The sequence below is a fragment of the Garra rufa genome, chromosome 12 (genome assembly GCF_049309525.1).
Source record: "Garra rufa chromosome 12, GarRuf1.0, whole genome shotgun sequence".
NCBI classification, from domain to species: domain Eukaryota; kingdom Metazoa; phylum Chordata; class Actinopteri; order Cypriniformes; family Cyprinidae; genus Garra; species Garra rufa.
Window position 1 is genome coordinate 13,458,114 of NC_133372.1, and position 14,918 is coordinate 13,473,031.

The window sequence follows — 14,918 nt, forward strand, 5'->3', positions numbered from 1 at the left end:
TGCTTGACCTTCAGAAACCAAGGAGTATGATATAAATATTATATGAGCTGTTTTGTTTTCCATTCATTTCTTATGAGGTCTGCGATTTTTGCAACCCTGTTGTACAAATGTGAGATTAACAAGTGTTAAAATCATGATTTGTGTGATTTGTGTTCATACACAATCATAAATAATACATCTAATTAAATGCCATTTCTAAAGTTACAAAAAACTAAACATTATGCTGCAAATTTAATGTAAATAAGGGACCAAATGTTGCTTTATAGTCATGATTAAAGTTTTATTTGCCAAAAAATGTATGGGGGAAAAAGAATATGTGCACTCTTAAAATTGCTGGATAAAAAAAAGAAAAGTGAAATATAGACAGTTTGAAACTACTATTGGGTAGTTTTATTTAACTCAACTATTGCTTAAAAATGGCTACACTTCTTGCTTAAAATTATCACAATATTGTCATGATCTGGGCTGTGGGGCTTCCCTCAGCCACATGAGGTCGCTGTTCCCTGCACTGCTAATTGTTATCACCTGTCTAGATGTCATTATCACTTACACCTGCTCACTATTAAGGATAAGGACTATAAGAACTCTCATTTCCCACTCTTCATCGTGTCTGCATTGTCTTCTGATGTCTGTCCCTCACGTTCTGGATTTCTATACTCAGCTCGTGTTTTCAGTTCTGTCTGTGTTGCATTTCAAGTCGTGTTTGTGCCGTGTTGGCCTTTTGTTTGTGTTTTGTTAAATTAAAAATACTTCCCTGCATTTGGACCCAGATCTCCTCCTTCCCTTACTTAAACGTGACAGAATGCAGACACCAACTATGGGTCCAGCGGGGAGTTTTTCTTTCAAGGAGACGGTGACTTTGCCCGAGTGGATGGTGGCCATTTGCGCTCGTTGGACGGCGGAGGCAGCAGCGGCCGCTATCTCTGTGCCTGACGCGGCGGCGACCGCTCTCTCTGTTCCGGACGCGGCGGTGACCGCTCTCTCTGTTTCTGACGCGGCGGTGACCGCTCTCTCTGTTCCTGACGCGGCGGTGACCGCGCTCTCTGTTCCTGACGCGGCGGTGACCGCTCTCTCTGTTCCTGACGCGGCGGTGACCGCGCTCTCTGTTCCTGACGCGGCGGTGACCGCGCTCTCTGTTCCTGACGCGGCGGTGACCGCGCTCTCTGTTCCTGACGCGGCGGTGACCGCGCTCTCTGTTCCTGACGCGGCGATGACCGCGCTCTCTGTTCCTGACGCGGCGGTGACCGCGCTCTCTGTTCCGGACGCGGCGGGGACCGCGCTCTCTGTTCCGGACGCGGCGGGGACCGCGCTCTCTGTTCCGGACGCGGCGGTGACCGCGCTCTCTGTTCCTGACGCGGCGATGACCGCGCTCTCTGTTCCTGACGCGGCGGTGACCGCGCTCTCTGTTCCGGACGCGGCGGGGACCGCGCTCTCTGTTCCGGACGCGGCGGGGACCGCGCTCTCTGTTCCGGACGCGCCGGTGACCGCGCTCTCTGTTCCTGACGCGGCGGTGACCGCGCTCTCTGTTCCGGACGCGGCGGTGACCGCTCTCGCTGTTCCTGACGCGGCGGTGACCGCGCTCTCTGTTCCGGACGCGGCGGTGACCGGGCTCTCTGTTCCGGACGCGGCGGTGACCGCGCTCTCTGTTCCTGATGTGGCGGTGACCGCTGACGTTCCTCTAGCGGCGAGGCCAGTTCGCGTTCCTCTGACGGCGGTGCCCGCGGACATTCCTCTGGCGGCGAGGCCAGTTCACGTTCCTCTGACTGCGGTGCCCGCGGACGTTCCACTGGTAGCGAGGCCAGCTCACGTTCCTCTGGCGGCGAGGCCAGTTCACATTCCTCTGACTGCGGTGCCCACGGACGTTCCACTGGTGGCGAGGCCAGCTCGCGTTCCTCTGGCGGCGAGACCAGCTCACGTTCCACTGGGGGCGAGGCCAGCTCACGTTCCTCGGGCTGCGGTGCCCGCGGACGTTCCACTGGCGGCGAGGCCAGCTCACTTTCCACTGACGGCGAGGCCAGCTCACGTTCCTCTGGCGGCGGTGTCCACTCACGTTCCTCCGCTGCACGGGCCTGGCCCGCCGTCCCTCCCCCTGATTCACCTTCCACCGTTCCTCCTCCCTCCAGGATTTTGTTTGGGAACGTCTGGAAGCCGTTCCCTTGAGGGGGGGTAATGTCATGATCTGGGCTGTGGGGCTTCCCTCAGCCACATGAGGTCGCTGTTCCCTGCACTGCTAATTGTTATCACCTGTCTAGATGTCATTATCACTTACACCTGCTCACTATTAAGGATAAGGACTATAAGAACTCTCATTTCCCACTCTTCATCGTGTCTGCATTGTCTTCTGATGTCTGTCCCTCACGTTCCGGATTTCTATACTCAGCTCGTGTTTTCAGTTCTGTCTGTGTTGCATTTCAAGTCGTGTTTGTGCCGTGTTGGCCTTTTGTTTGTGTTTTGTTAAATTAAAAATACTTCCCTGCATTTGGACCCAGATCTCCTCCTTCCCTTACTTAAACGTGACAAATATAGGTTGGAAATTAACATTTATTTATATATTCAATAAATGAACATCTATTAATAAGTTGAATAAATAATAATGAAATAATAAACATTTTATTTTTTAATTGCTTATTAATAAATGTTCACCTTTGATTACTGCTGATGCCTCTAGTAATTATGTGTCTGACTTTAATGTACAACCTATTTTTGGTTCATTTTAAGCCAGCCATATGGTATTTTTTTTAATTAGTTGAGTTAAATAAAACTACCCAGAAGGTTGTTTGAACTATGGGTCAAAACAACCCAGTCACTGGGTTTGTCCATATTTTATCCACAGCTGGGTTGTATTTAACCCAGCATTTTTTAGAGTGTGGGGTCATTTTTATCATAATAATACTTATTGATAGGGTTCAAAAATGTGATGAATACAGTGAAGATAACATTGGTATAAAAAGACAAAGTGGCATAACATTGTTTTTTGTCTACATTATAAAAAATGTAGACAAAAAAAAAAAAAAAAAAAAAAAATTAACCCAAATGTCGGGTTCAGCCCACTGGGTCATTTTAGTGGGTTGTTTTTAATACCTAGTTCTGCCATGAAACTTTAGATGACACAGGCTGACAGGTTGTTAATGTAACTGATTATATCACAGAGTTATACTTGGCACAAACTGAACTGGTTCATGTTGCATACGCAACCAATAAGCTCGCAGCTATTTAAATGGAGTTCCTCTGAAACCCTCCACATTCCCAGCTCCACCTGTATAATTTTGCTATGGATTATTTTATGCTATTTGTGCAGCAGCAGCAGTATGTCTTAAATACTCACAGCACAGTATCGCATATGGTTTGGCAGTAGCAAGTTCTGTACTTGCTTGTAGCAGCAGCAGCAATAATCCACAACTACAGCAAGACTAAATACATTAACATTGTCATATCCATTACCATGCTAAACTTTTCAGAGAGTTGTCATGATAGAAATATTTTTACCCAGGTACTGGGTTATTTTCTGTAACTAAGTTTCTGGGTCATTTTAAATGCTGGGTTATTTTTTCTAACCGACCGCTGGGTTGAGCCCAGTGTTGGGTAAATTACTTTTAAAAAGTAATTACTAATTACTTAATCAATTTTGTATTTAAAATACTTATCTAATTACTGTGTCTGAAAAGTAACTTAATTACTCAATAAGTAATTTAACTAAATACTTCTTAAAATACTTAAAAAACTTCCTATAAACCTTGAGTGGACAAACAATAGAAATTAAACTCTTTAAATAATAATTAAATAAAACATATGAGTCAAACATGAAATAGTTTAGCATTTTAGCTTTTTGAATAATCTTTATTACATTCTATAAAAACATTCTATAATAATTAATTTTTTTAGTAAGAAATGTAACCTTCTTTAGGTAAGAAACACAATTCCTGAATAACAATATAGAGGTCGCGTTAACCGAAAATTGTCCGTCAATGACGGATTTTTTTAATCAGTGACGGAAAAATCTGAAGGCTGTCCGTCATTTTGACAGATTACACTGCGGGTGATCTGTTGTAAATTGTAACTGTAATTCCCTCCCCTGTCCACTTGGTGGCGAGCGCGATCCATTGTGGCAGCAGAGCACTGAATACAGAACAAAATCGAAACTGTCACGACGAATCTTTTGCTATGCATTTGATACGCACATGCAAGCACCCAGTATAAACTATAGTGGTCTATCACGCCACATTAAAGAGCGCCATAACGGTATTTATTGCTTATATTTCCTGATGAAATAGACAGAATTTGAAATCTGAGACTTTTTCATATTGAAAGTAAGAAAGCACAGAGCTTAATCGCTTATTGTGATTTATTAGATATGCGTATCTGTTAATTTGTGAACTGAAAACAGCAAGATCCACTGATATTTAAATATACGTAGATATTGGTGCATAAAATAAGAATCTATTAAAATAACAATCTGGCTGGGTTGAGGAGTGGAGATGGAGGAGGAGAACCGGAGTAAATGAATAAATACAGTTTATTTAACAAATCACTTGAAAATACAAACAAACAAACCAAAACCAGGAGCATAAACAGAGAACATAAAACATCAGTAACATTACCGACGGACAGCTGGGAGTGATCAGACACAGACTTAAATACACAGAAGATAGGGCGTGGTAACAAACAAGATAACGAGATGACGAGGGGGAAATACAAATATGGGCATAGACTGAACCAACTAAGAACAAACCAAAAGGGGGAGACAAGGACTAAACCATATGGACTAGAAACAGAAGGGGAAAAACACTGGGAAAACAGAACAGGACAGGACAAAATACTGACATTACACCCCCCTCCCCAAAAGGCGCGTCTCGCGCCGTCTAACATCCATTGGGGAGGGAGGGTGGGCGGGCGCCCTAGAGACCGCTAGACAGGATACAGGGGCGGTCTCCAGGGCATACAGTCCAATAGGCCATGGCGGGTCTGGGGGATCAGGAAGCCATGGCCGGGTAAGCAGTCCGGGAGGCCATGGCGGATCTGGGGGCTCAGGAAGCCATGGCCGAGTAAACAATCCAGGTGGCCATGGCCGAGTAAACAGTCCAGGTGGCCATGGCCGAGTAAACAGTCCAGGTGGCCATGGCTGATCAAGGGAGTAGCCCCCCCCCCAAAATTTTCTTGGGGGAACCTAGGGCCTAGTCCACCCAGGAGAGTACGGAAGGGCACGCAGGAGAGAGCTCCAGCTCTGGAGGGCGCGCTGGCTCTTGAGGAGCGGGCTCTGGACGGCGCTCTTGAGGAGCGGGCTCTGGACGGCTGGATGACCCCAGCGGAGATTCAGGAGGGCTGGGCGTCTCCCGCGGAGACACTGAAGGAGCAAGCTCTGTGCGAGCAGTCACTGGAGGGCGCTCTGGCGGCGCGGTCACTGGAGGGCTGGGCGGAACCAGCGGAGACTCTGGGAGGCTGGGCGGAACCAGCGGAGGCTCTGGGAAGCTGGGCGGAACCAGTGGAGACTCTGACTTGGCGGTAGCCATCTTGGGTGCAGACTCAGGCTTGGTGGCCATCTTGGCCAGGGACTCAGGCTTGGCGGCCATCTTGGCCGGGGACTCAGGCTCAACGGCCATTTTGGCCAGGGACTCAGGCTTGGCGGCCATCTTGGCCGGGGACTCAGGCTCAACGGCCATTTTGGCCAGGCATTCAGGCATGGCGGCCATCTTGGCCGGGAACTCAGGAACGGCGGCCATCTTGGCCGGGGATTCAGGCTTGGCGGCCATCTTGGCCGGGGACTCAGGCTTGGCGGCCATCTTGGCCGGGAACTCAGGAACGGCGGCCATCTTGACCAGAGATTCAGGTTTGGCGGCCATCTTGGCCAGGGATTCAGGCTTGGCGGCCAACTTGGCCAGGGATTCAGGCTTGGCCGCCATCTTGGCCGGGAACTCAGGCTTGACGGCCATCTTGGCCGGGGACTCAGGAACGAAAGCCGTCTTGCATGCAGACTCTGGCGTGACAGCCATCTTGCTTACAGACTCATGCATGGCAGCCATCTTGCTTGCAGACTTTAGCGTGGCAGTCATCTTGCTTGCTGACTCTGGTGTGGCGGCCATCTTTGCAACAGGCTCTGGCGTGGCGGCCATCTTGACCGGGAACTCAGGAACGGAGGCCATTTTGTGAACGGGCTTTGGGACGGCGGCCATCTTGTGAACAGACTCGGGAAGGGCGGCCATCTTGTGAACAGGCTCAGGAAGGGCGGCCATCTTGTGAGCAGACTCGGGAAGGACGGCCATCTTGTGAACAGACTTTGGCATGGCAGCCCTCTTGCAAAGAGACTTCGGCGCGGCGGCCATCTTGCAAACAGGGTCTAGTAGGGCGGCCATCTTGTGGACAGGCCCTGAAAGGGCGGCCATCTTGCGCTGTGGCTCTGGGCTAGCAGACAACTGGTGCTGTGGCTCTAGGCTGGCAGACATCTTGTGCTGAGGCTCTGGGCTAGCAGACATCTTGTTCTGTGGCTCTTCTAAAACACCCACAGTTAACGGAGAGCCACATAGCAATAACGCATACTGCATACAGTCCTGTAGCGAGCAGTTAAATTCCCCTCCAGGCAGCATTGATTTGGCAGGTTCATTAAGTCCAGAACGAAATAAGGCCCTAAGCCACGCTTCATCGTAAAATGGTATTTGAGATGAACACTTACGGAACTGGTGAACATATTCCTCAATGGGGAGGTTTCGCTGTCGTAGGAGCAGAAGCTGGTCGATTGGGTCCATGTTGTGATGCTGGTGAATAAAGCTGCTGGATCCGGGTGTGACTGATCGTTCTGTAACAAGGGAGGTCTGGAGACTGACGTGTGGATCCATGTGCAAAGCTTTATTAACAGACGTAGTCAAAACAGGCAGGGGGTCGAACACCAGCAAACAAGAACAACAAGGGAAATCCGAAAGAGTAATCCAGTAAACAAGCGTGAAGGTCAGGGCGGGCGACAAGATGCAAAACCAGAAAAGAGTCCAGGGTCGAAAAACACAAAAACACAGGAACTAGGAACTCGGAACTAGGAAGGAAAACCACTAAACAACGATCAGTACAGACAGAGGGGGAAGGGAAGGCTTTATACCAAACACTAGGGGTCACATGACAGAAACAACCAATGGGAGACAGACACATGGAGCAGGAGAACCAATGAGGACATGACACTTAAGGGCAAAGCATGGTGGGTTGAGTGAACACATAACATTAAACAGTTCAGGATGGAGTGCCCTCTACTGGGAATGACGTGCACTCCAGCTGGTGATTGTGACATTTATATTTTGTTTATATCTCACAATTCTCACTTCTTTTCTCAGAATTGAAAAAAAAAAAGTCAGACATTGTGAGATATAATTTCAGAACTGTAAGATATAGTCAGACATTGTGAGATATAATTTCAGAACTGTAAGATATAAACCAGCAATTCTGAGAAAAAAGTGAGAATTGTGAGATGTTAACTTTTAAGTCACAATTTCCCAGGAGTTTGATTGACAGGTAATCTGACCAATCATAATGCTGAATCTGCCATTTTTGTCCATTTTAACAGACAGGAGCGTAGAATGCCGTCGGTGGACTTGAACTTGAAACATGGTGTGTGCTGATGTCTTTCCGTGGTTGATACAAGATGCATTCTGATGTTCATTCATGTTTATTTTGTGCTATAACTAGTAAACAGTAAGAGTTGATCGGTTTATGTGCTGCCTGAACTTAGGCATTATAGCGATCTGTCATGAGTCACAACACACCAAAGAGCCATAAAATAATACTTGTTGTTTAAATATATTGTGAAATTTCAAACCTAATACCAGTAGTAACCTGTTTTGTGTTATCTGTCTGCATGTCGTCAGTTTTCTCTTTGCTCTGCAATGTATTTTTCACTGCGTGAGAACATGATGTGTGGTGTGAGAGTGCCGTGGCTTGTCGGACATAGCAGCAGTAACCAAGGGGGGTGGGGTTTTGCAAAAACTCAATTACATTTTTATTTATTTATTAGTTATGTGGTAGAAACTGGATTCCATAGGACTGGGACTTTCTAACACATCTAAAATTTGCCACAACAAAAACATGGGATCTGTGCCTCTAATGCTTTCATAGGACATCAGTGTGAAATGATTCTGTATATCATCTGTTGATCTTTAGAAGATCAGCTGGTGAAAAATATGGAAATGAGGTGGGGTAGTTATTTATTGTGCAGAGAAAGTCACAATATCACGTGCTGGACTCAATCTAAAACTATACTTCCATTAATCCTCCACTATATCAACACTGTAAAAAGTGAACAGTTGGATCAACTTAAAAAAAATACTTCAATTAATTGGTAACACCTAAAAAAATTAAGTTGATTAAACTAAGATTATCTAAGTGTGATTGACCACACTTAAATAATCTTAGTTCAATCAACTTAAATTTTTTAGGTGTTACCAATTGAAGTATTTTTTTTTAAGTTGATCCAACTGTTCACTTTTTACAGTGGAGATGAATTATAGATAAAAATACATTACATAGTTACTGCAAGAAAATAATGATACAGACATTTAACTCTACACGGCATCTGTGTCAATTACTGAGTAATTGCGACATAATTGTTCTAGAAACAGGTGAAACCATTATTTGCTTTTTAACTATGGACATTCTGTTTACAGTTGCTCAAGTTGTTTACTCTTCTGTTTGCCTGTTTTGACATGTTTTGCGCATCAGCAGAAAGTCTCTCATTACTGTAATGAGAATCTTTCAGAGTCACATGGTGAAGCAATGACTGAGCCAGGTGCAGACAAATAACTTCTAATGTACGTATTAAGTTACACAGTAAACAAAAAAGGAAGAAAAATCCATATGAGAGTAATGAGCCAGTGCTGCCTGCTCTAGAGTAAACACGGGTACTGTTGACAAACTGAATCCAGAGTCTGATTCAATAAAGAGAGCCATAATAAAGTTCCATACCCATGATCACACAGACAATATACTCTAAAAGAGGTCATGCAGGACTGTTGAGGCTAATCCAGACTAATGGCTTGATTACAGTCTTATCAATATTACTCAACATTAGCAAATACAAAAGCGGATTTGTGATGCAATACAAATTCTTTGTCTGTTTTTGATTGGTTATGCTTTATGTTGTAGAGTTATATCCGCATACACAGTCACATGCTCTGTAATGACAAAATTATAACTGAAGTTTAGACCAGTACCATTACACTTGTTGTGCTAGCAGATTTTAAGTGGCTAAAGAACAGTGTGGGTTAACAAATACACTGAGGAGAGAATCTGGACATGACCAAACACTTTCACAAAACTGTGACGTAACACCAACTGTACCCTAATGGCCAAGAACAAATCATTGCCAGAGTCATTTTACTAATGAATGGACTCAAATATGATGGAATGGACCCTATATTACCCTATATTACAATTAGTTTTACAACCGCAAAATGGCTTGCTATAAATTAAATGGAGTAAAAAAAAAAAAATAAAAAAAAAACACTTCAGATGTCTTCTTCCCTGTGTGGTACAAATACAGAATTCTGTACATCTGGGTAGTTACACTCTAAAAAACTGCTGGGTTAAACACAATTTGAGTGAATTTGCAGTTTGCAGTTGAGTTAAATGTTTAACCCAGCCTTTGGGAAGTTTTATTTAATGTAACTATTGCTTAAAAATTACAATATGGTTGTTTTAAAATAAACCCAAAATAGGCTGTAAATTAAAAATCAGACACACAATTACTAGAGGCATCAGCAATACTCAAAAGGTGAACAATTATTAATAAGCAATTTAAAATAATATAAATGTTATACATATATAAATGTTATTAAATAATTATTTATTCAATTTATTTAAAAAAATGTTATTTATTTAACATATTAATAAAGGTTCATTTCCAACCTATTGGGCTCATTTTAAGCAATAAATATAGTAATTTTTAAGCCATTGTTGAGATAAATAAAACTTCCCAGAAGGTTGGGTTAAACATTTAATCCAACCTGTGGGTCAAAACAACCCAATCGCTGCATGGGTTTGTCCATATTTCACCCAGCACTGGGTTGTTTTTAACAAATCCAACAAATGTTAACAAATAAACCAATAAATTAGAAAAACATGAAGTGAACATGATCCATTCTGGGTCAGTTTTTTTTTTTTTTTTTTTTTTTTGAGCTAATTATTTCATTTTCAGAGGATTGCAAATATAGGGTCTGTTGAATGGATTAATCTGAAATTAAATAATTATAAATTGACAACATTTTTGCAAACATTTATAACCAACTAATTAACTATTGTGATTGTACTGTCTGTCATGTTATACTGTACGGAAATAGTTATGGTTACGGTAGCATAATTTTTTATTTATTTTTTTAATGCTACCATATTGTTACTGAAATGGTAATTTCCCTGCATATCTTTTTATGTTTGCTTATCGATAAAATTATAAAAATGCATTGATACAAATATCTTAATGATATAAAAGATGAATAAATATTTAACATTTTTTTACTAAAAAAATGTAGCCATTTTACGTTTTAAATATTATAATAAGTCCAAATCATATGTTTCAGCATCAATAAAAATGCAAAAAACTTTCTTAAAATTTTGATGTTTAAAAAAAAAATATTGTCCAGTCTCGTCCATCTCACTCTTATATGAAAACCAACTATATAAATGTGCAAACACACTTAACATCTATGCAATGCTTTACTGGTCTGCCACAATAAAGTAATTTCTGCGGATTTCTCAGGAGATTCTGACATTTATGATTTTGTTGTGATATACATTCAGTTAAAATGTTTATTGATTGACAGCCATAATTTCATGTCATTTAGTCACATCAAAATAGAGGGAAGACTGAGGATTCAGCTTACAGTGTGAGTAAGGAAATATCTACAAGAGGAATGCAGGAGAAGACTGTTCTCTCTCTCTCTTTCTCTCTCTCTCTTTCTCTCTCTGTCTCTTTTTCTCTCTCTCTCTCATTCTCTCTTCTTAAGAGGCCTAAGATGTTCAAAAGGCATAACAGAGGGAGGGCTGGCTATTCTAAGGTATCAAACAGACTCCTGGTGACTTTGATCAGTGGTATCTTATTCAATGCGAAATTACGGCACGGCGCTTCTCGACTTTAAGACATGCTGGTGAAATGGAAACATATAATAATATACACAAAACCAGGCAAAGAATGAAAGAAGCCTTTTGTCAGTACTTTGATTACTGTTAGGCATTGTGACTCCTGAACAGGCTCTTACAATTACTACAACAGAAGAATAGGAGAGAGAGAGAGGGACAGGAATAGTGAGATGGAGAAAAAAAAAGGTGAGAGAGTGAGACCGCTGCTCTGAACTCATGTCATTAGACATGCAATATTGTAGCCATTCTTGCTAGTTAGAGAGGATATTATTTAGTGCCTTCCAGATTAGTGTCACTATGTGAGTCACATGACAACTGGACAGAATGCTTTCTCTGAAAGTAAATGCCAAATCCTGAAATACAGAATCAAATAATATCCAAAATTTGGCTGAAGAATTCTACATACCAACAGATATCGGTTCAACTACTGTCATGCATTTAAAGCAATCCACAACAATATCAGATAAAATGAAAAGCAAATATAAGGAAAATGAAAAATATATCATGAATGAAAAGATAAATTGAAAGGAGAACATGATGTATATGTACTGAAATTTAAATGGGATTACTTGAATACTCTCTGCGTAGTAATTGACTGTACTATCAAGCAGATGTGCATTGTAACACTTAAGCTCTTCTGTCTTCCCATTTTCACACACACACACACACACACACACACACACACACACACACACACACACACACACACACACACACACGCACACTCACACACACACACACACACACACACACACACACACACACACACACACACACACACACACACACACACACACACACACACACACACACACACACACATGTTGGGTTTACATGTTTTATGGGGACATTCCATAGGCGTAATGGTTTTTATACTGTACAAACCGTATTTTCTATCGCCCTACACCTACCCTACACCTAAACCTAGCCCTCACAGGAGATTGTGCATACTTTTACTTCCTCAAAAAAACTCATTGTGCATGATTTATAAGCCTGTTTCCTCATGGGGACCTGAGAAATGTCCCCACAAGGTCAAAATCTACTGGTATTCCTATCCTTGTGGGGACATTTGGTCCCCACAACGTGATGAATACCAGGTACACACACACACACACACACACACACACACACACACACACACACACACACACACACACACACACAAACACACACGTTGGGTTTACATGTTTTAAGCTTGATCTACCAGGCACTTTTCAGCTGATTAATTTGCAAGCCAAAAACGTCTCCACATATAAATGACATTAAGTTTTATGTTTTTTGTTTTTCAATCAATGACCTCAGATTAGTGTTGTAGCAACATAAAGTACATTTTTAATAAGTTTAGCTTAATAGCATCTTCATCAATTACTGTCATCGCTGATATCAAAATTTCTGTTAGGGAATTTCTTTTCAAATTAAAATGAGTAATTACAGCTAATTTTACATTTAATAGGCCTAAAAATGATCAGACTGCTGTTTTGTTTATCATTTGTCAACAGCAATTAGAAAACAGGATTAACATGTTCTTATTCCTAACTCGTCACATATTGATGCTTGGTCAGGACCCCTTGGCATTGCTTTTTGACACTCAAAGTACCCCTTTAGCTTTATTTTTCGACACACAGGGGTATCCTTTTAGCGTCACTTTTTGGCGTGCAGAATCCTCCATTGTTTTCAGTTGTTTGTCTTAATTTAATGGTTTGCATGCATTTGTAAAAACAGAAATTATTTTATATGAATTTATACTTTAATTGGAGCAGCTAACCTCACCCCTACCCTAAACCTACCCACTTCTGAACAATATAAGACACGTAACAGGCAAATATCAGTACAATCACAGGTGTTTATTGCAAAAGCTGACCATAAACAAGCAGTATAAAAGCCATAGACTGCAAAAAAATATGGCCGTAGTGTCCGTGATGTCACCCGTAGGTTTCTGAAGAGCATTTTTGAAGCTCATAGTGGATGGGAGTCAGCCGTCGCCATCTTGGAATCGCGTCACTCCCGGATAATCGAAAATGGGCAAGGAGGCGGGACGTGGGTGGAGCTGGTTGCTGAAACCATGCCCGCCTAGCATTACAGTCGTGACAGCAGCGGCAATCCACCTGTCACTCAAGTGGCCACTCCCTTAACTATGCAGAACTTTAAGGCTTAATATAAAGGTGCGTTCACGTCATATCAGAATTCCCGGACCAACATAGGCTCTGTTTAGGCATTGATAGTGTTGCCATAGAAAAGCATAATTCCGAGCCCGAGGATGTTAACAGCTCCGAGTAGAACGTCACGTGTTGTCTTCTCAAAATTACGGTAATTACGATATGACGTGAAGGCAACATAATTTACATGTTTACATGAATATATATATATATATATATATTTTTTTTTTTTTTTTTTTTTTTTTTTTTTGCCACACCCCATCGTTGGGGCAAATCGGGCTTAAAATCGGGCTTAAAATCTTCTTGTGTTTTAACTTTTCAGCTGATCAATTTGCAAGCCAAAAACGTCTCCACATATAAATGACATTAAGTTTTATGTTCTTTGTCTAAATCAAGACACTGGACCTCAGCCTTATTTACACTGTTAAAGAGTTGGATTCTCATGCAAAACATGGCCACGTCTTAAAACAAGTCTTAAAAAAAGAAAACAAGTTGGACGTATGACAAAGCATTTTTGTGCCAAATACACTCCTTCAAGGTTCGTATAAGTTACAGAAAGTTCTTTTTTTTTTTTTTTCCAAGTATGGCCCTGCATGGCATCATACATGGCAGAATTCCTTGTAAAAGCACTTCTTCCACAAAATCAGCAATGTCACCAAAGAAATGTGTTTTTGGTTGTGAAGGAAAGATAACCTTGTTCAGCTTGACAATTAACCCAGCATTAATGGAAGGGTGGATGCAGTTTGTTCCTCCGTGGCAGCAATGGAGTTGTCCATGTGTGCTTGTTTGTTCTCTGCATTTTGTTGACAAATGGTTTATACACAATTTAAATAAAACAGGAACAAAACTACTGTTTTGGAGACAAGTGTAAAGCTGTATCTGTCTTTTATAAATCTGATAAAAATTAAAAACTCTTCTGAGATATGAAGGATACAATACCATTGTACTCAAGGTATTAGGTACTCAACATGAAATTGACTGAAACTGTGTTATGTCCCTTTTAAAATTACTTAGGATCAGTCATCTTGATACAACATTAGTATCAGCTACTGATACTTTCCACCCATCCTTGCAATTTATTTTAAAAATCAAAGAATTAGCTTAGCAACATGCTAATGTCAAACTTTAAAGAACAGGTTATATGGAATTTTTAAAGTGTCCTAATATTGTGTTGGATTCCCCTTCATGCATCTAAGGTCAGAAAACATTGTAATTTTCTGAGAATATACATTTAATATTAGAATCATTTTGAAACGATTTCAAAACAATTCGTTCTAAGCAGTTCTAAGCCTAAGGTCTGAAAACTCCTCCCTTCTATAAGCCGACTCTGCTCTGATTGGTCAGCTGGCCAAGTCTGTTGTGATTGGTCTTTCTGTATACAATACGTGTAGGGAAAAAAAAAAATACTTCACAAAACAATAACGGTCGGTGACTAACTGATGAAGCAACACCAAAATATGTCTACATTCTTTATTATTAAACAAAGCAATTAGAACAACGACAGTCTACATTAATTGACACATTATATAGTGGGTTCACAGCGAATTATCAGAATTATTTCAGTAAGACATTAATATTGTGGTTTACCTGGAAACCTAAAGCTGCACTAGGTATACACCACATATTAGCACAAAAAAATAATATTTTGAGCATTAACGT